This window comes from Geospiza fortis, unplaced genomic scaffold (assembly GCF_000277835.1).
Source record: "Geospiza fortis unplaced genomic scaffold, GeoFor_1.0 scaffold192, whole genome shotgun sequence".
Taxonomy (NCBI): Eukaryota; Metazoa; Chordata; class Aves; order Passeriformes; family Thraupidae; genus Geospiza; species Geospiza fortis.
Window position 1 is genome coordinate 8,425,709 of NW_005054315.1, and position 24,093 is coordinate 8,449,801.

Consider the following 24,093-nt stretch of genomic DNA (forward strand, 5'->3'; position numbering starts at 1 on the left):
ACAGGTATTTACCTTAAATGACTTTTATGAAAGAGGATTGATTGAAATATAAGGTAGCTTTCTAAGATGGTCCTGATTTCTTTTCCAGTTTTGGGAAAGGGGGTAGGGAAGGGGGAGGAGACACTGTACATTTTAGTGCCTGTGAAAAAGAACTAGCAGATTTACATTTTTCCACAAATGAGGTACTGTGTCATGCAGGCTGACACAGAGTAAATTTCCCCATGTCTTGTTGCCAGCCCCCTCTGCTCCGTCTGGCCCCCAGCCCCCCGCCTCCCTGGGAATAAGTGGTAATTGACTCTGGAAGCCAGCTCAGGCCAGGATTTCTCCAGAGCAGAGCCTGTCACTTAGGCTGAATTATATGTTGTGCATGGATGAATAACATTTCTCTCTGCTCGGAGGGTAAAACCGCCAAAATTATTGACCTTCCCTCCCCAAGTTTACAAACACGGTTTTGTTTAGAATTTTTTGCCCTGCTTTAAGGGAAAAAAATTCAGAGTAAAATGTATGGGATGTGGGTGAAATTGCTGGTACAGTTATAGGGCTCAGAAGTATTTGCTGTAACTGGAATGAATGCAAAAAGAAAGTGGAGTTGGAGTCAGCATTATGCCACTCTCCCTGGAGGTGTGCAAGCTCACTGCCGAGGCAAAGCAGATTTTGCACTTGGTGGGGACAATACCATGACCAAAGGAAACATGGGGATTTTTTTCACAGCATTCTCCTCTTGGGCTGCATGTGGAACATTCCTGCAGGAGTGGCCCTGGAGGTAATGAACAAACCCCAAACCCTGCAGTTTGATTTCTGTCTCCCTGGAAAGAAAAGTGCTGGTGATGGATAGATGTTCCCTACCTCGTCAAAGGTGGTGAGGTAGCTGGCTGCAGGCTGCCTTCATCCACAGAGCAGAAGGGCCTCAGTATTAATAACCATCATGGCTCAGATTTAGGATTTATGATCAAATATTTCCCTGTCTGGCCCTAAAAGCAAGCTCAGGGACTACAGCTTTTCCAACTAGCTCTGCAGAAATTTGACTGCCAGGGTACCCTCCTTCCCCCAGTTCTGGAGGGGGTACTGGGAAGGCTGGGGGTGCACCCTGGGGGTTTGCCTCCCTGCCACCCATGACCTCACTGCAGCGAGCAAATGGGAGGGCAGGGGGCCAAAATCCCCCACTGTGACAGCAGTTTCTGTCTCTTCTTGGCTAGAGGAAGGATGCCTGTGATACTGCTGCTCATTAGTTGTGTCCCAGTAGCAACTCAGAGCTCCCAGCCACACACCAGCACTTCCCAGCAACAAGGGAGATGGCAGCTTACTATAAAGCTTTCAGTAATTTTGCCCTTTTTCTAAAAATACTCTCCGGAAGTTCCTCTTGCAGTTCCTGTTTTCAGATTCTGTTAAAAAGGTAACAGCTACACTAAAAGATGAGGAAAAAACCTTAAACAAACATAAAAGAGAGAGTTTTTAAATCTAGCCATTGATTTCTGTAGTGTATCACACTCAGTCTTGTTTGCAGAATGACACAGTAACCCCCAGCAGATTTATGTGCAAACACAAAGATTAGTGACCCAGAAGCTTGACTGAAACAGCTTTTCTGCTTCCAGAACACAGGTTGCTCTGCACATGCACTGACTGTTTTGTCAGCAAAGATGCACTGGCCCCATTAGCTTTTCATTCTCTCATGAAAAGCCCTCAGTGTTTATTTAGCACAGCTTGGTTTTAATTTTATTGTGCTTTTCAGTAAAGTGGTCAAAGTATACAGATTACTCACTTTCTGGGACAGAGAAGAGCAAGAACTTAACTCATATACCTTAATGGTATAGAGCTGGCATATTTTCAATTGTCTCCTATATCCACTGCCTGAATAGCTTTCAAATGAAGAAAAATGCCTGTAACTAAAATATCCAGTGTGTTCTGCTGTTATTTAACAGTAAGCAGCGTGGTTAAGCCAGGTCTTAAACTTGCTTAATCCCACTGAGCTAAATAGATTTTATTATTGACTCCCATGGTTCCAGAACTATGACCTTAAGGCTGAAGTTAAAAGCTAATTTTTTTTGCAGTCTGTTCCACTAACCCAGAAGCACTTACTTGCTGGATACATTTGCAATGGAGAACATCCAGCTGTAAATTACAGCTGTTTGCAATCCTACCCAAACACAACACTCATTATTATTCTTTTGTTCTTTTTAGGCTGAAAAGCCCACCATGAGGGAGATTGTACAGTACTTATCCACACATTAAATTTACTCACAGCTCATATTCATGTGCAAGATAAGATTTTCCATGAAGTAAAGATTTACAGTGTTCCTAGGGCACTTTTATTTCCCTGGCTGTTTTTAATTCTCTGTGCTGGAGTGTAGGCCAAGTGGGCCTGCTGAAGAGTTTTGAACACTTAGAGGAAAGTGGTGTACCACTGCTGAGTTTCCTCTCTGGTTGTAACAAGGGAAAGACAGGTCCTTTGCCGAGGGCTTGGGTGGTACTTGGGAGATGTGCTGACTTCACAGCCATGATCTGCTCTCCTTTCTTGTACTTGTACTGCAGGAGGCAGGCAAAACCCACCAGCTCTGCCCATAAAAACTCAGTGCAGGCGTGTAAGGTACAGGCAGAGTTGAGCCCAGTCATCTCAGCAGCCATATGGCTGTGCTGGCAGGCCTGGCCTTCCCAGCTGATAAGCCCTGTAAAGAGTCCAGCTCAATAGCTTGCCCTCAGCACCCTGGTGATACAAACGTGTTGTCCAGACCTGCACTGGGAAGCATGGGCTGCGATAAACCTTTTAGGTCTACCACCTCTTGCTGTTGACAGAGCAGTCATTTCAGCACTAGTATCCATTTGCCGGTGGAGACAAGCCCCATTCATGATGGTTGGTGAGCTACACAACCTGTCTTAACCTTCAGTCTGACCAGGAGGGATATTGCACTTCCACGTAACCATGTCTCGTCTGTCCATGTCTGATCACAGTTAGGACACCAGAATGAGGCCTGTACCAGACATGAGCTGGTTTACCCTAATGGGACTCTAGTAGCCAGTAGCATGCAGGATCCTGAAGGGCAAATGAGTTGCCCCCTTCCTCACTGGAGAAGTGAAGGGTTTGGGCAGCTGAGAAGCAGTGGAGCCTCACATCTGTGGGGAGAGACATTTGGAAGCAGAGGTGCTGCTGCTCTCATGGCTGTATGCATGCATTTAGCACTCAGGTGCAAGAAAAATCAAAAAGGCTGACCTTGGTCAACCCAGTCCCTTGCCCTGATATTGTAAGCAGACACAGAATTGATGATTAGCCCAGTGGGATGTGTAGCACAGCTCTTCTTCAGACAAAGCCACATTGGGATACACTATTTGTGTTAGGAGGCCTGGGGAGGCACTGCTTGTGAAATATTAAAGCAACAATAAGAGGCAATTTAGATTTTTTTTAATAGATCACTTAAGGCAGCCAAGGTAGCTGTCCAAGCAGCCTTAAAACTTCTTGTGAAAAGAGACAAAGTTTTCTTGTTCTCAGGTATCTGCTTCAGCTGTGATTATGCAAAGCACTTAAACTTGTGATACCCTAAAATAAGTAAAGAGTCCAGTGACAGCTAGCAAAAACACTCATGTGCTTCATGTCACTCACATACTTAATGTTTGTGCTGGAATGACGTTTTCGATAACATTGCCTTTCACACCATGAGAGCTCTCCACACGAGAAGCTACATGGTCAGCATATCAGTGAATGACTCAGCTAGCTGGCTGGCCAGAAAGCTTCATGTGGCAGCATTGTGCAATCAGTGACAGCCCAGGGGAAGCCTTGGCTTGGGACAGCTAACCTGGGACTCGGCAGAGAGTGACGGAACTGAGATCACAGGCTCCACAGGAGTCAATAGGTTGGCCAGAGAAAAGCGTACGCGCACAGTGCTCGCTGCCACAGCCAGGCATGCAGCTCTCAGCATTAGCACACTGCCTAAATTTTCTGGGTTATCTTTGGGAGGAAAAAGAGAATACCTCTGAGAGGGAATACATGGATTTATCATTTTTGTCTTGCATGAAAGCTTGGCTGTTTGGAGACGCTGGTGTCTCACACTTGCACCCTCCCTGGCCCCTGCTCCAATATAGGGTAGCAAAGGGCAGATGCTCCTTGGAATGGTCTGGAGTTTCTCAGTCCTGCTAGTTACAGAATGTGAAGGTGGAAGAGTAATGATACATATTGTATATAGGATAGGTTTTCCAGTACTGGAGAATGTTGTGAATTAGTGAAAAGGGGCTTTAGAAGAAGAGCCTGTGCATACAGCTTGGAGTGAAAAGGAATAGGTATCTCTGTAAAACTCCCTCTATTTAATTTGTGAGCAAGACGTGTAGCACTCATCTTTTTTTGTTGCTGCTTTTTTCTTTCTCATACTTTGAGTATTGCTGGTGTTTATTTAGAATTGTTATACCATAGCACAAAAGATGTGATGTGGAGGTATCATTGTGTGAGAAGGTGGAACTGTCCCAGGGAAGGAGAGCTGTCCCAGGGAAGGAGAGCTGTCCCAGGGAACTGTAACAACTTTGAGCCCTACTAAATACTGGAATTCATTTGATGTTTAAAGACAGAAAAAGAAAAGTTAAGATGTATTTTTCTCTTCAAGGAAGTGATAGTGTTTTGCTATCATGATAGCCAAACATTTCCCACCTCCCTATGGGCAACCTCATGCATTTGCTCCCCAAAGATATCTGGGGGAAGTCAGTCAGTTCTAGTTCCCAGAAACATCTACATTTTGAAAAATATCGATCTGCCAGAAGAAAAATCTGCCTAGTAATTTCTCACATATTTTCTTTGACTTCCTTGGTCTTTTAAGAATCAGTGTGAGGACAATTAGAGCATGAGTGTGGAAGGTAAAAAGGCAAGGTGTAGGTCTGTGGTCTTTCATATATTAGTAAGGAGAAAACAGGTCCCATTGCTGGCTGGCAGCATGAAGAATATGCAAAGTGCTATTGGGAAGAAGAGTGTATATGTGTGCAGCATATGAAGTGCCTCAGCATATGATTAACCTCGCTGGCTATGTAGTAAATAGTAGATAACTGTGATCAAAAAAGTATTCGTGTGATTTATCAAACTGAGCAACTGTGCATTTTGCAGTGAAGCAGGAGGTCAATCCTGAAATCTAGGGCAAGTAGAGCAATAGGAAATTGCAGGGACTAAGAAGTTAATCATACTGTTGGACTGCTTCCATCTGGTTTTGAAAGACGGAGTCAGTGCAGTGCTAGCGAGGACGCTTCACGGCAACAGATCAGGAATTAATTTTTTTCACCAAATCTTCAGCTATCATTTGTGGTAACACAGGCTTATAAAAATGTAATTTAATTTCTTTGGAATAAATCAAATAGGACAAGAAGCGTGTTTTTTTAATGTGTGTATCTGAGGCAAAAAATAAAAAGTGTGAGTATTAGAACAGCAACAATCCAAGAGGAAACAAACATTAACAATATAAAACCTGGAAGGCATATATGGCCATCCAGTTAAATTGTGCACATAATTTTCTTTGAAAAATCAGTTCACAGTCGGGAAACTTCTACATTTTTATGACCCTTGGAGGCATAATCTTGTCTAACCTGTCTGTCCATCTTCATAAATGTGGATCAAAGGAGCTCTGACTTAATGTTTTGTGGAATTGATGCTCTGCACTCCACTTAGATATATCATGAGTGCACAGCTATAGGCAGAAAGTTTGTGAATAAATTCTGTTTACCTTATTATTGATACTACTTATGATATTTCAGTGAGGTTTGAACATCTGGACAATAAAAGTCCCCATAGGCAATGAACATGTTGTAAAACAAAAGGGATTTTAACCCTGATAGTAATTCTGGTAGCTAAAACTTGCTTTCTTCAAACAGGTGGGAGGACAGCTGATAACATTATGCCTTTCTTACTTCAGCAGTGGGATAAGAGAACAGAGAGCCCTTTACGAGGAGTAACATGTTGTGCTATTTTTAGGGCTAGGCTGCAAAAAGTGAAATGTTATAAATACATTTGTATCTATTTCCTGGCAGTCTGATGAAAGAGAGCTCAGGTTTACACAGCACCAAAAGCAGGAAACCGGCGGCCGCTCTGTTCACACAAATCACCACTTTCATTACCACTTCATTTTAAGAAAAGGTGAAAATTCATAGCAAGCAGCAACACCTCAGCCTGGTCCAGTTACATGACACGAGTTTGGGATTTTTGACTCCTGTGTGCCTGTGAGTCGCATCCTAGCTGTAGCTCGGGGAGTCTCCAGAGCAGGTGCAACAATGCAAAGGAGAAATCTCAGTTCCATGTGAGTGAGGCAGCAGTCCATGCAGCAGATGGAAGGAGATCCCCCCTTCAAGCTTTAATCGTTCAGTAATCAGCCAGGCACAACAGGGCTTTCTGGCACCAGCTCCATGGATGATGACATGCTTGCTCCAGTTGGTTTTTCCTGCCTTCCTGCAAAGATGGTTTAGAAATCTCAGCTAAATTTCTGGGTTTGCCTTTGTCACTGGTAAGGCTATCTGCCTTCTGTCCTCTGTAGTTTTTAATTTTAGATTCAAGAGCATTTCCCCCTTGCCCTTGTTTTTGTTCTGACCCTGGCAACAATGGAGGCAGAAAGGAAAGGGGGGACTGGCTAGCTCAGGGGAGAACAGTCAAGTTCTGCAGGAGGCCAATCCCATGAAAAAGACATGCTGGTGCTAGGGATGGGCAAGGGATTCCTCAGAACAGTGTCCTCATGGGGCACCAGTGGGGACAACACTGTGTAACAAGTCTGTGCTTTGGCTGCCCTTTGTTCTCTGAGGGGTGAAGAGGATACTACACAGATACAGAACTCTGTCCAGTTTCTTTGCAAAAAAAAAATAGCATGAGTTAGTACAAAGAATGAGGTACCCTGTGATTTCTCCATGGGGATTGGTTGTGGCTGATCAGGCCTGAAATGCTCCTGTAAGGAGTCACATTGCTGTGATCTGAGATACTTTGCTCCTCCATGCAGTCCCATCCAGGTGTCTCCTCTGTTTTTTCATGACTGCCTCAATTTTGATGTAAGATGAAGGAAAATTTTTATCCTTTCCTCTCTCTTGGAAAAGTATTGGATTTAATCTACCACTGAGGAATGGTTCATACTGTTCTAGGTTTCTTGCATTTCAGTGAATGGAAATGTGTGTTCTTTGAACAGCCTGGGTTTTCTCCCAAATAAAAACTGGAGTGTTTTTGAAATTAAACAAAGCTCTTATGGTGGAACAGTTTTTTACCACAGCTATGTCACATATGCTGGTGGGAAGGCACAGCAGCAGTCCAGTAGGGCACAACTAGCTCCTCCAACACCCTCACTGGCAACCTGATGAGCAGGGAAAGTATTCAGACTTTGGAACCATTGAAGCTTTTTTGATGTAAACCAAGATCCAAAAATCTCAAATGGCTCATTTTCTGAAGTTATAAGGTTGGGTTTTTTTTTGCTCACTCAACATTTCCAGGGAGTCTGTCTGGTGACATTTTCTTTACAAATTACCAGACCAAACACTTTCTGCTTTATTTTTCATTATTATTGCTTTCTTTGAGGTTCTGTTTCATGGGTAAATTCAAAATTGGAGGGCTTTGTTCCAAACTGGAATGGCATGAAATTTCAAATTCCTTCTCCAAATGGAAGACCTTCCTTTTCTCAAGGGCTGTATTTATAGTAGGCTGCCCTTTTTGCAGTCAGAGAGAGGCCAAATCATATTATGACTGTCTGCTCTAATGTGTTTTTAACTGAGAAGTAAAATTAGGCCTGGATTGAAACTGGATGTAAAAAAGTTTAAGTTCAGATATTATATTTTTCTAACCTGCAAATTTTATCATTTTGAAAAGCAGAAATAAATAGAAATTACTAAAATTAAATTAGGTATTTTTCCACAATGTATGACTTAAACATGACACATGCTATCTTTGACATGGTCTGCAATCTTCTACCATTTTAGCCAAAAAGAAAGTTGTTTATTTCAAAGGTAGGTATGTTATATCCTACAAAATTTACTTTGCATAGCAGTGTATCTAATGTGTTAGATTGTTATCAAGATTTTAAAAGGTTTTTTCATTCTTGACTCAGGCACAGAACTCTTTTTCAGGCTGAGACACTGCCTCTCACCCACACATTCACACAGAAGAGAATAGGTCCTTCTCTGTGAAAACTTAGAAGCCAAACAATTCACAAGTACCTCTCACCTATTACTTACTGGCACAATCAAACATAGCCGCTCTAAATGAATAGTTTGTCAAATAAAATTAAAAACAAACAAAAAAAAAAAACCAAAAAACACCCAAAAACAAACAAAGAAACAAACAAAACCACCAAAAAACCATAAAAAACCATAAAAAACAGGGAAGTGTGGTTAAAGAATCCCATTATTCTGATTTAACAGATATAAATCCCCTCTCAAAAAGTCATAGAGACCTGCCAAGTAAATTTATTGCTTTGCAATGATCCTTTAAGACACTTTAATATGCTTTTTTGAGGATCTGCTGTAGACACTTTAATATGCTTTTTTTCTGCTGTGGCCCTGGTGTTGTGCATACCCGGGGAGGTTTGTATTGTCTCATGCCCAGGAAGGTGATGCCTGCTGGCGGGGAAGGTGCTGCTTAGGGAACAGCTAGACCCTGGTTCCCAGCAGCCCTAAGGGACTTTGCTTGCCATTCCCATCATTCCCATCTTCCTTTTCTTCCTTCCTATAATGCCTTTAGAGGGAGAAGAGGAAAACCAGACTTGCAGCCTCTGTCACATGCACCTTCCTCTATGTGGCCTCAGATCTCCATGATATTGGCTGTTTCCCGAGGCGACCTTGTCCCAGAGCCTCTCTATCTGCCCATCATGGACCCTTCCTGTGTTTCTTGCTCAAGTTGCCCTTTCCCCATTCCTCAAAACCACTGTGACCCCACTGGGGTGCCTGGATCCTCCCCTGGAGCCCCCATCTCCCACCAGTCTCCTCCAGCCGCCCCAGGAGCTGAGCCCCTCTGGTCTGCAGTGCCATCAGTGATGCCAAGTGCAGGGTACCCAAGCATCACCCACTGCTGAAAGCTTGATGTGGCCCCCGTCATTGGAGGGGGACGGTGGAGAAACAGCTGTAGAGAGGACCAGCCCTGTTTTGCCTGGTTTGCAGCCCCACAGACACCTGAGGCAGGGTGGGGGCTGGCACTGCCACCACCCAGCCAGGGCCATCCTTGGCTGCTGGCCCACGCTGGGGCACCACACCATCAGCTGGACGGGGGGGCTCTGTCTGCACCCTGAGCCTTTGCACTCACCTCCCCAGTAACCATCACTCTGCCCTGCTAATAATGCCCTCAAATACTGACTTCCTGAAGCCACTTCTTTTAAGGTCATGATGTCCCTTTTTCTACAACTTAATAAGCTTGATACTGACCATGTGGAGTTAGAGTGGGTTTGTAAATATTTGTATCTTCAGCATTATTTCTTTGATAGCAAACACTAGAACAATAATTCCCACATTAAAAAGGCTCTTGGGAAGGGTTTAGGAATTTGGCCAGGAAAAAATAGTTGCCTGAAGGAAGAGGAAAAACCTTGGAGAATTACCAGACTCTTTTTTTAAATTTTGAGACAAATGGACTTTTCAAACTTTGCCCTGAAAAGAGATCTGGTCATGACCTACTATAAATCTCATATGGCCATTTAAAACCTCACAGTGCTCTGGTTAAACAGCATTGCACCAGACAAAACCTCCAGGGCATGGGGACATTGCTGCGGTTTTTCCCTTTCAAGCTTGTATATTGTCCCCATAACATATTGCCAATGTTCACAGGACCAAATGAGACTGTGGCCTTTCTTTAATGTACTCAGAGCTCTTGTGTAGAGAGCCTGTGAGGTCAACAGGAAAACATGGAATGAAATCTCAGCTGAATATCAGTCTTTCCCAGGCTTCCTGGCAATTTCCAACTTCTCACTCTTTTGTTTTCACTTAATAAGATAGAGCTTGTCCTGCACTCAATTAAAAAAAAAAAAAAAGTTGTGAAAGAGCTAAGACTCAGAAAATGAGCAATTTTATAAAAGCCTGGCAGATGCCCAGTCTGCTAAACCTAATAAGAAGCACACTCATTTTTCCAGTTTGAAACTTTTTGGTGCAAAGACCCCTAGTGCAAATATCTCCCACAGGACTTGTGGGAAGAGTGCCAGTGGATAGAAGAATAAGAGTGCTGGTATTCTGACATGAAAACTGTAGCCTACATTTTTGAAACAATGGTGTTGAAAAGTGGAGCTCTGAGAAGAACCTAATTTTGGGCTTCTCCAGCTGTCAGATCACCCTCAGATTTCCTACTTCTTCTGCTAGAGAGGCTCACAGCACAGCACCTTGCTCTGTTAAAGCTGAAGAGGAAAGCAACAACTGCAATGTCATTTGTGCAAACCCAGAGAACAGTCTGAGAAGACAGCAAAACTTTAACACTCCTTTGAGATTATCACTCTATAATTGATAGAGATGTACTGGTTAAGATGTACCTCTGTTTCAGCTTCTCTTTTTACACCATTTTCTATATTAGCATATTATGTGCTTGTCAAGTACAACCAAATTTTAACTTCAGATTGCTGATGTTTTATGAGTATTATATAAATGCGTGTATATATATATATATATATATATATATTTCCTAAATTATTGTAAAGGATTTAAAGGTTGATGAAAAGCAGCAGGTCCAGGAGTTTTTCCCTTGCATTGCAAGTACATCTGCCCCCTCCTGGAGCCTTGAATTATCCCCATGCATGTGTGCAGACAAAGGGCACTGTTGAAGCAGATGAGTGCCTCAGCATTTGATGTCATTAACTAATCTGAGCCAACACCACATTATTTTCTAAGAAATGTATTGTATTATTTTCTTCCATTTGGTCAAAATGCAGCATTAGCCATTTAACAAGGGCCATGACAAATTTCTGTCATTGTCTACTGTATGTTGCTGTCCTCTGCCTTTGTAAGGTCTCACAGATTGGTCAGACTGGGAATTATGACAGAGTTGACATATCCAAATTATTAGGGCTGTTTTTATGACCAAAATCTGGTATCACTGTGGAGTAGCAGTAAATTGTGGATCTGGTTTGAATTGTTCATATGTCAGTCATTTACCACTCCAGCCTTTTAAATATATTACAACAAACTATGAAAACACTCTCTGATTAAATGAGAGAACGTATGGCAAATTAATTCCCACTGTCCCAAATGGAGAAGACATACTCCAGTGTCACAATGCACTCCTTGTCTGCTTTGGAGCCAAGCTGCACAGGGATACCATGCACCAGTGTTCATCTGCTGAACTGGGAGGTTAGCTGGAAGAACTGGTAACTGCAAACTCTGTGACTATATGGACCTGCCAGTCACTCCTCTGGTTAATCAACAGTTGCAAGGATGAAAAAGAGGTGCAACGTGGGTAGTCTGGGCAGTATAAAAAGGGACATAATAGAAGGAAGGTAAAATCTGGAATGAGAAAAGATGAGCCTTTGTTAAGAGACTCTTCACTACTTTTTACTAAGGCCATACCATACCTGAAAGAACAGATTTTCTGATACTGTTTACAGGTTGTCATAGGCTGTCATAGGCTGATTGAGTCAAGGCTTAGCTTCTGAGAATATTTGGGGTGTTCAAATACACTTTCTGCTCTTGTGCTGAAAAGAATAATTACCCCCAAAAGATGTGCTGCTTTTTTTTTTCAGAAGTAACACTCAATTCACATGGTCATGATGATTCTAAAATTACCAACATGTGTCCAAAGCTAAGACAAGACAAGGGTTTGCTTAGTTAGGAAGTAATTGCACTAGGCTTGTCTTGCAGCTGGTGAAAAGCTTGTTAAAGGCAATAGTGCAACCCTGAGATTTTCTGTGTTTAATTTCTTACTTGGACATATTTTAATATCTTTGCTTTCATGTTGATATGGTCTTGTCGGGGTTAGAGTTACTTACTTGGTTGCAGGCTCACATGCATGGGAATTATGTTATTTAAATTACATACATCTTCAGTTGACATGACTCATGTTACAACTGAAATGAATAAGCCAGCCCTCTATACTAAAAATAAGCAAACAAATGCAAAACACATCACCATATTAGCAGAATCACAGCACACCGATTAACGGACTGCACAGTCATCAAATCAAGGTCACAATCAAGATCTGAACCAATGAATCAGAGCTCTGAGTTTTCAAACAGACACATTCAATGAAGAAGGTAAACAGCTTTACATGACAAGCTTGACATGATTTGGAACTACATTCAGTTAGTTTTGCATCAGGAAAAGCTGAAGAGAAAACAGTTCATGTTTCAACCAAGCTCCTCACAACTGTTCAAGTCAACACAAGCACTGAGTAAGGCAATTAAGTACAGTATTCTTCAGTCCTTGCCAGTGGTGCATGAGGACTGGTGCTGTTATGGTTCAGTCCAGAGAAGTCCAGCCATCAGAGCAAACTCATCCTTGATGCAGAGTTTAGAATTTCCTTCTCAGTTATCAGTTATTACTGATAAATGTATCAGTCTCAGATACAGTTATCATGTATGGTTATTCTTCTGCTCTTATTCTCGCCTGGCTATCAAACTCAAGTCAGAGGTCACTCTGAAAATCACATGCTCTTGCAGCTTTTAAATTATTGATGTAACATTTATGAAAATACTTCTTGCATAATTACTAGGTAAGGACTATTAATAATTTCTGGAATAATTCACCAGCAGAAAATGATGGATCTAAGAATCTGGCATTTGCTGCTAGGCCGGCAAGCAATTATTATGTGCCTTTTCACTTTTTTTCCTTTTTTGGCCAAACAACTATGCATCTATGTGAAATAAAGTGGGATCCTTCCCTTAAAAGAAAAGAAAGTGTTGAGCCTCATCCTTTCTTCCTAAGGATCTTTATTTCACATGGTTGCTGGCTGCCAGCACAAAACGGCAGAAGTTTTGCCCAGGCTAATGACAGACTTTAAAACTGACATCTCCTGCTTGGTGGTCCCAAGAGGTGGCAATGCTTCTCACAGATCCATCCTTTTGCCTGTTTACTTCACTGCACAGATGGAGCCTGGTTTCCTGGATGTGGTCAGTCCAGCCTGGTGTCTGGCTGTGGATCACTGCTGAATATACCCATGGCCCTGCAGGCAGAACAACAGGCTGAGGTGTGACACACCAGCCTCCTGCATGGTGTGTGTTCCAGCGAGTAATGACGACCTTTTCCTGCAGGGAAAGCGCTTAAAACCTACACTCAGCAGGTGCCACCTCCTCAGGACAAGCTAATAACCTCATCAGCACACAGTGTCTCCATGTCTTTCTAATAATAATCACTTCTTTACCCTAAATTAGGAAGCTAATATGAATCAGTTCACAGCTTGCCCTGATGACTTTTAATCCAAGACCACAGCTGGCCTTTGTGCTTTTCATCAGATGAATTCCAATAATCATTAAACAAAGTTTTCTCAGTTCTGCTTTAGGTCTGGCCCAACATATCTTGCAGACCTTACTCCTGTGCGACGCTGGCAAAATCCTGCTGTCCTGTAAAATCAGTGATGGCAACATGAATAATTAGCTGCTGTATTTATGCAGCATCAGACTTACAGTTATTTTCCAGTTGTCTATACTGCTTTTCTTTGTATCTAGACCAACCCTGGAGAGTACAGAGAAGTCTGCAAAGTTTTAGTCCATGAGATCATCTCGGTAATTTCTTATTGCAGGCACTGTCTGTCTAATTTTAGTTCTCCCTGTTAAATAATTGTGATATTGTTTCTTTAAAACCCTTGACAACAAAAATCACAACAACCGTAAATAATCCATAGACATATGGAATTGTTTTGAGAAAGAAAGCAAATTGTTGAGACTCCTTAAAATGAAAACCTACCAAGGAAACCCCAGCAGCCTCTTTGACAGTCTGCTCTAAAAATTTTCACTTGCTTTGATGTTGTTTGTAATTTATGCTCCTCAGAGGCTTTTAGATGAAGGAAATCATCTGTTTTAATAATGTGAAACCTTCTTCTGGCTACTCAAGATGGGAATTCCTGCCCTGTTTCCTGTGCCTCTCTGTCATGGCCAGAAGGGGAAGGAGGGCTTAAAAATTGCAGGGCTGTTAGTGATAAGAGCTGTGGCATCACCTACCATCTCAAAATGTCTACCCGAATATTACTTACCTCTGACTGCTGAAGTAACATGTTAAGGAAACCTGTTAAGCTCATTCTCCACTGCAGTGTTATTTCACTGTATTAGTAATTCATAACGACAGGTTATGTGGTAACAAGTATAGGACAAAAGCAATTATTGAAATAGTCCCTTTAATTCAAAATTTTTTTAATTGCTAGTGATACCTGTCCTTTTTTTTTCCTCATTTCTGTCGTAAGTCTCCTCATGATTCAAAAATTGCCACTGGGCTATCACCTCTCGTAATTGCCATTCTCTGAGCTGAATGAACAAAGGAAAAATTAAACTGGAGTGTGTCAGGCAAGCAGAATAGGAAATATATGTTCCTGCAGGAAAGCTACTCTCCTCCTAATTACCCTGCAATTTCCAGGTTCAAAACGTAATTTATGAGCAGCATAGATAGAATGGCCACATTAGTCCATTATTTCATGATGTTCTTTTCTACTCCTGCCTTCAGAAAGAAGGAATTTTGTAGCTGTCAGTGCATTGGCATTGTCAGCAGCTGCTCTGGGCAATGATGCTAGAAAACTGCAGTGGAGAGATACTCCCAAAAAAATGTTAAGCAGTCTCCTAACAGCCCAGTTTTATAGAAGAGAGGTGCTGTAAAGTACAGCTCAATAAATAAAGCTTAATCTGATGGGCTGCCTCAGACACTGCTGGTCACGTTCAGGAACAGATTCAGAAATATTTGAAGAAGGAAGTTTTCCAGCCTGTGGCTGCTGGTGTTGCATGTTTCACTTACTGTAAAATACACCAAATGCAGCAAATGAACCTCACAAACGCCCCCTGAGTCTATTTTACTCTGACAAGTATGGAGTAGCCTGCAAAAGGATGGAGTAGAGGGTGAAGCTGCGAACATGTGATAGGCAGCTGAAATGTTTCAGCTGTAGGTTTGGTGCCTGAGGCCAAGTCTGCATTTCAGTCAAGTTGGGGAATTACTTACTCATCATCTGAGTGAGCTTTAAACACAAAACAGGGGGACACTTGTGGCCAGATGGAACTCAGGAACCATTCAGTGCCCACGTAGTTATCACATTATCACATTAGTTAGCACCATAGTTTGTGATACTTGAGCTAGTCCCAACAGGTCACAGAGTGACTGAGGCTGGAAGGCATCTCTGGGGATCATCCAGTCCCACCCCCACTCAGAGCAGCATCAGCTAAAACAGTTGCTCAAGGCCAAAGTTGGGTCTTGAATATCTCCCAGGATGGAGACTCCACAGCCTCTGTGTAACCTGTTCAAGAGCTTGACCATCCTCACAGAAAAAAAAAATTGTTATATTTAAATGGAACTTCCTGTGTTTTGATTTTTGTTCTTTGCTTCTTGTCCTGTCACTGGGCACCACTGACAAGAGCCTAGCTCCATCTTCTTTACTTCCTCCTGTCAGGTATTTATCCTTCCCAGTCATCTCAGTCTCCTCATGTGAAAGATGTTCTAATCCCTTAATCATCTTCATGGCATTTTGCTGGTCTCCATGTCTCTTCTGTGCTGCAGAGCCCAGATCTGGATCCTGGGAGAGGCCAGGGGAAAGCAAAAAAGTAGAAGAGGAAAGGCTAAGTTCAAAGGCAAAAGGGAAAACTGTCTTGCTGATTCTGGATGTGACATGCAAACCTCTGAGTCAGTTGACTGAGAGTTCATTGCCTCCCAGCTGTACACAAAGTCCATCAGTATTTTTCTTTGTTGCAATCTAAATCCATAAGGAAGCTTGCCCCTTCCCTGATAAAGCATTAGATTATATTGCTTGGGAGTATCAGTCCTAAATATTCTGTTTCAGTTTCCTGCAGAGAATGTTGAACGGAGTGCTCTTAGGAATGGGAGATGCCTGCTCTGATTCATTCTTCCAAGGTTTTGTTTTTACTTTGCCCCTGAGGAATTAGCCATTTTTAATGACTTTAATGATTAATAAAACTGTCTGAAGGCCTGCTGGGGTCTTCAAGCTAGTAGTTATCAACAAAGTCATCTAGCTTTCTCCCCTAGTGCCTAAGATAATGGCAAAGCCCCAGCGCTTGATCTTTCTCCCCAAGCTGAAGCTTGCCTAGCTGCACTTAGGGTCGTGTTGGGGTGATGAAAAAAAATCCCCAAGAGTTACTTTCATGCTGCACTGACTATGGAAAATCATACTCTCCTGGAAATCTGTGTCTCATCTTAGCAAAACTCTTGTGCAGACTCTCCAAGTTTCCCCCAGCTGTTTCCCAGCTGCAGGCAGGTGATGTGATACCCTTTTAAAGAAGCACTGAATGTATATCCTCACAGCTGGGCACTGAACTCCCAGCAGCAACACATGTTGACTCCTACACCTTTAACAGTCTCCATGCTGGGTCACACTGCTGAACACACATTCCCGCTCTGAAGAGGCTCACCACTTGACACAGAACATCCTAGGCCATGCAGGAGCTCAGGCAGGCAGGGGAATGTTTGAGGCACTGCAGTAAGACCGGTGCCAGATAGGGACTGTTGGCCTGGGGGCAGAGAGAGGAAAAAGACAGCAACAGCTTGTTATGCCACTGGGAGGGGAAAGCAGCACCAACTGGCAATATTCCTCCTGTGCCCTCTCCCCACTGGCATGTGTGCATTTCCTTTCTGCCCCACTGGGAAAGGCAGCGAGAGCAAAACATGCATTGAAGAATAGGCAAGGGCATCTCCACAGCTTTAGTGATATTGTAAATTCACAGGAAACCTAAAAAGATGCATGGTGGTTAATGAACAGCAAAACATGTGAGATACGGATTGAAAGGTATATTGGAAGATATATGTTTAACTACATCAGGACACAGCATGGTGTAAGACCAATTTTTTTTTTTAATTAAAATGTCATATAGATCTAGTGTTTCTCGTAGTAGTTGGTAGCACATTTCACAGAAATAAAGGATTGATAACATCCTGCAGGAGGTTGCAGCTGGGGAACCACTGAGTCCAGACACATTGGTACCACATTGTAGATTAATAAAGCAAATAAAATTATATTTACTTTGAAATTTATTTCTGCCTCCCCTCATCATCTGTGTGTGCATGAGTAAACTTCAAGTTTACTTTCCATGGATAACATCTAACAAAAAGATGCAATTCACATTCAATTTTTCCTTTGAATTGTAAAGGGCAATTTATATCACTCTTCGTAACATTTATATATTTGTGCATATCATACTTCTTCATAGTTTTTCACAGATCACATTATACCTGAGGAAGGCACAGCAAAGGTTACTCATAGACACTGCTCTCTGCTTCAAAATCCTTCATCAATTATCTGCACACTGTGTTTACTGAGTTACAGTGGGTCAGATCCTGACACCCCCAGCACACAGACCATTCCTGCTCTTCAGGAGCACTTCTGGGTACTCTTATCCAAGCTGTTAATTATGATAATTCTAAACCAGAATAAGGGGTCAAGAATCTGAGCCTGGTCAGAATGGGAGAAGTTTTTTTTCAGGGGCTCAGACCCCTGAAAACCTAAGGCTGCATCACAAGCAAATACTCAACAGCTAAAAGTTCATTTAAATATTCTTTATTTCCTGCTAACATGTCAATAATAGGTAAACAGCATATCCTGGAACACTGTTTCTAAAAACATATCTAAGCATTTTTGGATCACAATGGAAAACAGGCTGTGCCTACAACAGAAAGGAGAACAGAAGAACCTTTTACAAGTCTTCAAATAATCTCAAAGTAATTAGCTTTTAACATCCTCTCTGCTACAATTCTGGGCTTTATTAGCTGTTCTGCTTGCCATTCCTGAGCCTGCCTAATGTCTCCTGTAGAACAACTATGCATTTTTTTCAGGCATTTGTCATTTCTTGAAACATATAAAAGAGAGCACTTGGATTCAAATAACAGACCATCTAAATGCTGTTCTGCATAGGGAGTGATATATGCTGACAAGGACTAGAAGTCAAATGTTCTTTTTATGGTTTTTTATGGTGAGCAAACCTACTTAAAACAAGCTTCTCCTCAAAGCAGCATATTGATTAGAGCTGACGGGCCAAAAAGACCTTTGGGAGACAACAGAATATGGCTTGAGTCAAAGAGTAACACTAAAGCTGGCAGCAGCAACATTAAGAGTCAGTGAAACCTGAGAGAGTTTGTCTCATGCTGAAATTTATTGCACCCATTTGGACAGCCATTATGGTAGTTAGTAATTTTATCTGCACAAGTTCATCTGTATTTGGACTCTCAGAGCTTAGTGAGAGGTCCTGCAAGGCAGAACCATCTCAGGGTCTGCTGACTGAGGCAAACGATTTCTGTGCTGAGGCAAGGTGTGACTGTGTCTGAAGACTATGAAAGGCTGTTTGTATTGATGGCCAGCCACAGCATTAACAGTAATTCTGAAATAAGGTGATGGCAGGCCCATGCAGATGAGGATTTTCTAGTCTGCACTACTGTGGTTTTCTTCTGAGGCTTGATGAAGCTGTCACTCACAAGCAAAAATGGCTGTTCTCTTGGATAGACGTACATTTACACTTCACATTTTAGGAAATAAATGGGCAAAAAGAGCAACACCCAGTCTAATATCCAGTGAAACGGTATCAAAATCTCCTGATGAGACATAGTGAAAATGGTAGGTTAAAGCCACTCTACAGAATATATTGCACTGTTCCTTTGCCTAGTTTCTGCAATTACCATTGGATTGAAATTGCCATTACCATTACCAGTGGAGATGTTCTTTATCTTAATTGATGACTGGTTACAGTGCCTAATTACCTTTTTTTTTCTAACGTGTCTCTTGGCTGGTTGAAGCCAACCAGACTGCTGGAATCACCTTCAAAATGTTAGTGGAGGATCTGTTCCTGAGACAGATATAATTGTTCCTGATACTGATATAATTGAATCTGACAGGGCTTTTGATAGTGGTCTAATGAAATAGTGGAGTACTGAGTTGGGAGTGGATATAGGTCTTCATATTGGATACCAACCCCACCTTAGGATAAGTGGAGAGAGGTGACTGAACCCTGAACAGAAGATTATGAAGAGGAATCTGAACCAAACCTCCCTGGCTTCCCATACAGATTACAATGCACAAGGTGCTGGGCATTGTAAAGCACACAGTTTAAGCAATCCTTAGGATCTTAAATTCTTTCTAAGTCCATCAAGAGAGGTAGGAATCTCCAGAGAGTACAAACTGGTCTTGACCAGACAATAGAGGGATCTCAATTAGAAAGTTCCTAACATGGCCAAAATAGTGAAAAAAAGAAATATTAAAAGTTCTGGAGTGCTTATGAAGGAAAACACACAAAAGCCATTGCCCTTGGTCTCAGGGGGAAATCAGAAGCCATGTTCTATGACTGAATCTTCTCAACAACTTTATCCATTTCCAATTCATTTCTGGCCCACCCTCCCTCCCCTCAAAAAATGTCTTTATAGAGATTGCTTCCTGATTTGACAGGTGATGCAGAAGGGTGCTGTTCATGGACTATTCTCAAAGCTGTTCATCATTCTCCAGGCCATTGGTCCAAGGCCATGTTCCAAGGACAATATAGGACATACAGACTATGACAGTCATTGCTTCAAGTCCCTGTACTTTGCGACATTAAGAGGCTAATTAATCTACCAAGGTAGAAAGACCCTATCAGTCCTGTTCTGCTAAAGAGTTAACTTGCCTGGACCAGGGACTCTCTCCACTCATATTCAGCTGATGCAAGGTCAATGACAAACACACCAAGGAAGTCAGAGTTGCTTTATTTTTCTTGTGAGCAGGTCAAATAAAACACTGCTGATGCTCCATTTATCTGGAGCGACAAGCATACACTTGGCAGCAGTGGAAAGCAGACGCTGGAATCTGGCACCAGGCTCCCAGCACAGCTGTCAGCCTGCTGACTAATCACTTCATCCCCACGTTAATGCTGCTCCAGGTCTGCTGGACCCTTTCATCTCAGATACCACAGCACATGCTCCTCTTGATAGACCAATTGATACAGAGGTGGCACCATTAATTGTTACATAGCATTTTATTTCAGGAGATTTTTTTAACTCAAGGTGGGTTTTTTCTAGAGGCTTTCTCTTTTCTATCATATCCTTCACAATGGGAGCTGTGATTTGACTGCCTCCAGTATCAACTAGACCTTAATTAGATGCCCCTTGCCATAATGGATTTTTTTCAGGATTTTTGTATATTTATGTGCCTGAGCTTCATAGCTGTTCTTTTAAATAGCCTTTCCTGTATTTTTTTCTTTGGTGACTGTTCTGACAAGCTGCAATTTCACAGTGCACACCTGACTTTCTTCAGAGAGATCTGGTTTGCCTTCAGTTTGTGTTATCAGATGATACTTGTAGTCTTGTCAGCACAAACTATTTAAGAAGCTCCCAGGGAAAGTGCTAAAATATAGGGGGGGCCTATGAACTCTATTCTTGGCAGCTGTGCTTTATTAGCTGAGCTGTGCAAAAGCGGTGCAGCTAAGGTAATGCAGTGCTTTCACAGAAGCATTATATATTGTGACAAGCCGAACAACCTCCAGGACTCTCACTCATCATGACTCCCATTTCTTACCTCATCCATTACAGGAATGAGGTATGAAAACATTTCTCTGTTTCCTAAAGATATTAACAGACTCCTGGGAAATCATTTACCTGAAGAAAGGGAGAAAGGAAAGTGTTGAGCCTCATTTTTTTGCATTCAGGCTGAAACAGCAAGCTGTGGCAGGGCTCACTGTCTTCTCCTGTTAGTGAACGATAGGTTTTTGCAATTGGTAAGTGGAAAGAATTCAGACATTTAATTGGTTTAATGCTTCTAGTTAGCAAAGGCACAAAACCATAAATTTGTGTCACTTCCATACTGACTTCAGAAAAAGGATATCCAAGGGCTTTTTAAAGAATAGTGAAAGACATCTCCTAACACACTGATGGTGGGAAGTTCAGTCACACCCATGTATGAGATGGTGGCTGGAGTCTTGGAAGGGTTGTTTGATTTGGTCATTCAGACACAATGGAACAGACCTAAAACTAGAGCAGAGACTTTCTATCATAGAAGCATACAGGTATGGAAAGACTTGGGTTAGAATGGACCCTAAAGATCAGGGGAGTTGGAACTGGATGATCTTTAAGGTGCCTTCCAACCCAAGCTTTTCTGTGACTTTGTGATTGTACTCATCTTTCAATGTTAAGTACACAACCAGTCTTTGTACTGGTATTTTAAGCCATGGTGGTATCTGGCTGTTGTCTGTGCATGTTCTAGAGTTTATGGTATCATTTCCCTTTTCTCAGCATGATTTTATCCTGAAACAAATGGATGAGGTCCACCTCCATTCTGTGGGCTGTCCTTATGGTGCTATTTCTTGGCATTCCACAATTGCCTCAGAAGATATCCCCATATGTTCTGTTACAATATTTGGATGGCCTGATCTTCAAGTCCTTATAATTCCCATGCTTCAGAGGTCTTTGCTGGAAGAGAATTTGAAAAATACCCAGGGGCAGCAGCAAGAAGTGGGCATTTTCATGGCTTCTGTGATCCATTCACAATGATTGGGACAGGAATTCCCTACTGTGTGTATGAGAGACGTGCAATATCTTCAGTGCCAGGCAGCAGAGATATTTATACAGATCTTGGCACAATGTTCTGAGTCTGTGCTTTGAGGAAGTACCATGTGGAATTTGCTTCTTGCAATAAAGGGATAAAGAGTTTTCCATAAAAGACCTTCAATGGGTAGTAGGTTGGCTCTGAGGGAAGAAGGAAGTGGTGTTTCAGATACTTTAATCTGAAATCAAAATAGAGGCTCTGCCAACAGAGCTCCTTTAAACCATGGAATATGTTTTCATCGCTGAATTTGAAATAGTGTTTCAGAGTCTTGGTCAGATTTACTGTTGGATTTAAATCACTGTAGCCTAATTGAAGTCAATGGAGCTATGACAGTTTATATCAGCTAGGGAGCTAGTGTCTGTTTCAAAGTATTGTTTTCCCACAATTGGCCTTGATTTCTAGACAGTGATAGACTTTTTTTCTGGACATCCCAAATACTCTAAGTATTCATACAGTCTTTCTTAGGATTTTCTCAAATGTTTGTGATATATGAATTTGGATCAGCTTTTCCACACTTACCTCTCCGTGTTGACAATATGATCCCTAACAATGTCTCTTGTTTATTCAAATAAGCTCTTCTCACTAGTTATTGCATATCTCTCCCCTCTGGGAAGTCACAGCCACTTAGCAGTTGCACACCAGAATGAGATTTAGAAGAAAAATAGTTTAGATGATCACAGCTGTGCAGATGACACTGAATAAATAGTGTCCTATCTCCAGACACACACACACAAAAATACAGCAGACAATGTCTGATAGTGTTAGTGACCTTTTTGGTAAGAAAGCTTTGGATACAATTCTTGCAAAGTGAAATTACAGAGACCAACTGGACTCTAAAATATGATGCATTTTCCCCCTGCTCAGCACTGCTGAGGCCACACCTCAAGTACTGTGTTCAGTTTTGGGCATGTCACTACAAGAAGGACATTGAGGTGTGGGAGAGTATCCAGTAAAGGGCAACAATGCTTTTGAAAGTTCTGGGGCATGAGTCCCACATGGAGCAGCTGAGGAAACTGGGCTTGTTTACACTGAAGAAAAGAAGGCTCAGGGTAGACCTTATTGCTCTCTAAAACTACTTTAAAGGAGGTTGTGGTGAGGTGGGTGTCAGCCTTGTCTTCTATGCAGCCAAGGAAGGACGAGAGGAAATGGCCTCAAGCTGGGCCAAGAGATGTTCAGGTTGGATATCAGGAAAAAATTCTTCACTGAAAGAGTGGTAAAGGGAAATAGTAGAGTCACCATACCTAAAGTATTCAAAAAATGAATAGACATGGAACTTTGTAAAATGGTGTAGTGGGCCTGGAGGTATTTGGTCAAGGGTTGGACTTGATGATCTTGGAGGTCTTTTCCAACCTTAATGATTCTATGAGCATTTGCATAGCCTTTGTTGTGGCTGGAAAAGTATTTGAGAGGCTCACTGATATGTTCCTTTGGCAAAGTCATTTCTCCAAGGCCTGATTCTCCATTGCATTCTTGATAATCATTTGTGCCTGTATAAAGTAGGTATAAAGTGCCTTCATATTGTAATGCAGTGAAGATCTGGGAACAAATTCTTCAGCATCAGAGGGATTTTTTTCTTTATATTGTCACTGAATACTTGCAGTTTGGTAAAGAACTGCATCAGTTTTACTTGTATCTTTATCCACACTGCATGTGTTTGAGCCTGAATTCCTGCAACGCAGCATATGCCTAGCCTGGGAAATTCTTGTGGCCAGTGCTGAATGCCATGATTTATTATCATGGGAAGTAGTGCAACTGTAAGCAGCAGCTTAATATGAAGCAGAGTGGGACTCAGATCCAGCATGATTAACCAGAAGAGATCTCCTGAGGGCCACCAAAGCAATCGCATTTGGGAATCTGTCTCCACTGAGTGAATAGCCAGCTCTAGCACCTTCCTGCACAACTGTTCAAACCACCTTGGTGCCATTCAAAGGCTGGCCATGACCATGCAGCCTGATGGGACTAACGACTGGTCCCACACAAATAACCTTGAGGCCTTGTCCAGGGATTGAGATGGCTCTACCTCTCAACTTGGATCACAAGTTAGTTTGCACAGGGAAGTATCACTCTCCCCAAATCACCATATTTCTGAACTGGCACATATGAGAAAAATTGAGGCTACAAGGAATCTAGCAGTTCTTTTAAAAAGGGTCAGTTGTCCACTAGACAGTGCAGGAAAACAGGTAGTTGGAGACTTGCATGGAAATTAGGTGCCCAGGTCCCCTGTAGCCAGGGTAATGGGAGATATCTGATCAGAAACTTCAGATGATGTGTTGGTTTTTATATGGTCTTATTGCTGAACTTCTGGCAAATTTACAAGGTATTTACTCTCTCTCTTAAGTCAGAGAGTGCAAGTTATGATTAAGAGCTCTAAAGAAAATTGGGTCTCACTCAACTGTCGTTTAATTCCTTAAAATAAAAATAGAAATTCTATGATGTGGTAATTAATTCTGGGGCATAAACCAGTAGCAAAATATGCTCAAATGTTATATGCCACAGTCATTAAA

At 42.0% G+C, this 24,093-nt stretch overlaps 1 protein-coding gene across 1 annotated transcript in view; it reads left to right on the plus strand.

The window, feature by feature from the left end:
• The window catches only part of AFF3 (AF4/FMR2 family member 3), a 320,892-nt gene that overhangs the window by 245,908 nt on the left and 50,891 nt on the right, over nt 1-24,093 (plus strand). The gene's annotated exons all lie outside the window — the stretch shown is intronic.